This window comes from Lactuca sativa, chromosome 4 (assembly GCF_002870075.4).
Source record: "Lactuca sativa cultivar Salinas chromosome 4, Lsat_Salinas_v11, whole genome shotgun sequence".
Classification (NCBI taxonomy): Eukaryota; Viridiplantae; Streptophyta; class Magnoliopsida; order Asterales; family Asteraceae; genus Lactuca; species Lactuca sativa.
In genome coordinates this window covers 386,627,223-386,629,947 of record NC_056626.2, presented here as the reverse complement: position 1 = coordinate 386,629,947, position 2,725 = coordinate 386,627,223, and positions in this window count along the sequence as shown.

Below are 2,725 nucleotides of genomic sequence, written 5' to 3'. Positions count from 1 at the left end.
AACAATGTTCTTGATTCATTTTTGGTGGGCAAAGGGATTTCGCATAACTTTTCATCTCCATACACACCACAACAAAATGGTGCTGTTGAACGAAGAAATAGGTCACTATATGAAGCAGCAAGGACTATGCTGGCATATGCGAATCTTCCATAATACCCTTGGGCTGAAGCTGTATCCACCGCATGTTTTACTCAAAACAGATCTTTCGTTCATCGTCGTTTTAACATTACTCTATATGAAATTCTCAACAATCAAAAACCTAACGTCAATTTTTTCCATGTTTTCGAATGCAGGTGCTTCATTATGAATCTCAAGGATAATCTTACGAAACTTCAAGCTAATGCAGATGAAGGGATTTTCTTGGGATATTCACATAATTCAGTCGCATATCGTGTGTTAAACAAAAGAACTCGAAAAGTTGAAGAAACTTTTAATCTTACATTTGATGATTACTACATTAAACAAACTACATCACAATTTGAAAATCATCCAATTCTGAAAAATATACAAGATGAATTTGAATCCTCACAAACCTTAGATGTTGACTATGATTTAATTTTTGGAATTTCAGATAATGCTGTTGATGCTGAAATAAATGCAAATGATAATCATCTCTCCCAACTAACGAAGCTTACTAATGATTCAATATCAACTTATCCAGAGAAAGGAGAAAGTATGCAAAACAATCCAGTGGAGGGGGAGCACTTGGATTCGAATACTCTAGAGGAAGGAGCACATTCTCTCGAGGGGGAGAATGAAAGATTGAATGCTGATGTTGAGGGGGAGCATTTAGAAAACATTTAGAATAATAATGATATTGATGATGATTGCACGATTGCAGGTTCAGAGAATGTTGACATATACGAAGATGCTCCTTTGGAATTTGATCCATCTTATCCGCCAATGGAAAAGTGGACAAGAGATAATCCAAAGGATCAAGTAATTGGGAATCCACAAGAGGGTGTTTTAACAAGAGCTCAAATTCATGCAAAGAATGAGGTATTGAATACTCATCAAGAATTTTGCATGTTCAATGCTTTCATCTCTAAAATTGAACCAAAAACAGTTAAGGTTGCAATGGAACGCTCAGATTGGATTGTTGCAATGCAATCCGAATTGTCTGAATTTGAACGAAACAAGGTTTGGAGATTAATTCCTAAACCTGAAAATATTTCGATTGTTGGGTTAAAATGGATTTTTAAAAACAAAACCGAGAAAGATGGAAATATTGTTCGAAACAAAGCCAGAATTGTTGTTAAAGGATATTTACAACAAGAAGGAATCGACTATGAAGAAACTTTTGCCCCTGTCGTAAGACTCAAGGCGGTTCGTATATTTCTGGCTTATGCAGCAATACTTTGATGTTTATCAAATGGACGTGAAGTGTGCATTTTTAAATGGAGAGCTTGAAGAATCAGTTTACGTGGAACAACCCCCAAGTTTTATTAACGAGGAATATCGAGATCATGTTTATATTTTAGATAAGGCAGTTTATGGTTTGAAACAAGAACCATGAGCATGGTATGCAACTCTTACTTCATTTTTGAAACAATCTAAATTTAAACAAGGATCTGTTGATCCCACATTATTTCGAAAGAAAGTTGGGGATCATCTAATGCTTGTTCAAATTTATGTTGATGATATTATTTTTGGCTCGACTGACCCTGCTTTATCTAGAGAATTTGAAGATTTGATGAAAAGTATGTTCGAAATGAGCATGATGGGAAAAATATATTATTTTCTTAGACTGAATATTCATCAAAGAAGGAATTTTTATTAATCAAGAAAAATATACGAAAAATCTGCTAGAAAAGTTTGGATTGACGAATAGCACAAAGTTATGAGTTCCAATGGCAACTGGCATAAAGTTGACACCTTCGCTAGATAAACCTGCAGTTGACATAACTCTTTATAGAAGCATGATTGGTTTATTACTTTATCTTACAGCAAGTAGACCTGATATCATGTTTTCTGTGTGTAATTGTGCAAGGTATCAATCAAATCCACGAGAACCACATCTCACGGCTGTGAAGAATATATTTCGTTATCTTAAAGGAACAATTTCGTTAGGATTGTGGTATCCTTCGAAAATTGGGTTCTTTATACAAGCATATTCGGATGCAGACTTGGGTGGGTGTAATCTTGATAGAAAAAGAACAAGTGGTGGATGTCAATTTCTTGATGGCAAATTGGTGAGCTGGCAGTCAAAAAAGTAAACATGTGTATCAATTCAATAGTTGAAGCCGAATATGTGGCTGTTGCTGCTTGCACTTCACAAATTATATGGATTCAAAGTCAATTGCGTGATTATGCAATCAATATGAAAAAGATTCCATTATATTGTGATTCTTAAAGTGCTATAAGAATTTTTCATATTCCGGTGCAACATTCGAAGACTAAACATATATCACTTCATTATCATTTCATCAAGGATCACGTGGAGGATGGAACTATTGAAGTACATTTCGTGAAAACAACTGATCAGTTAGCTGATATTTTCACGAAATCTTCAGATGAAAAATACTTTGTGAGAATTATAGGACTTGGAATGATCGATGGAAATTCTGTTCCCTGTGAAAAAAGCGAATGATGAATGACTAGGAATGATTCAGAGGCGCTTAATGAAAGACAAAGCAATAACCATCAACATTCAGAGGTTACTATTCATAGTCAATGCTTCGACCCCTTCGAATTCGTGAATTTTTCACTTATTTTAAGGGTTAAT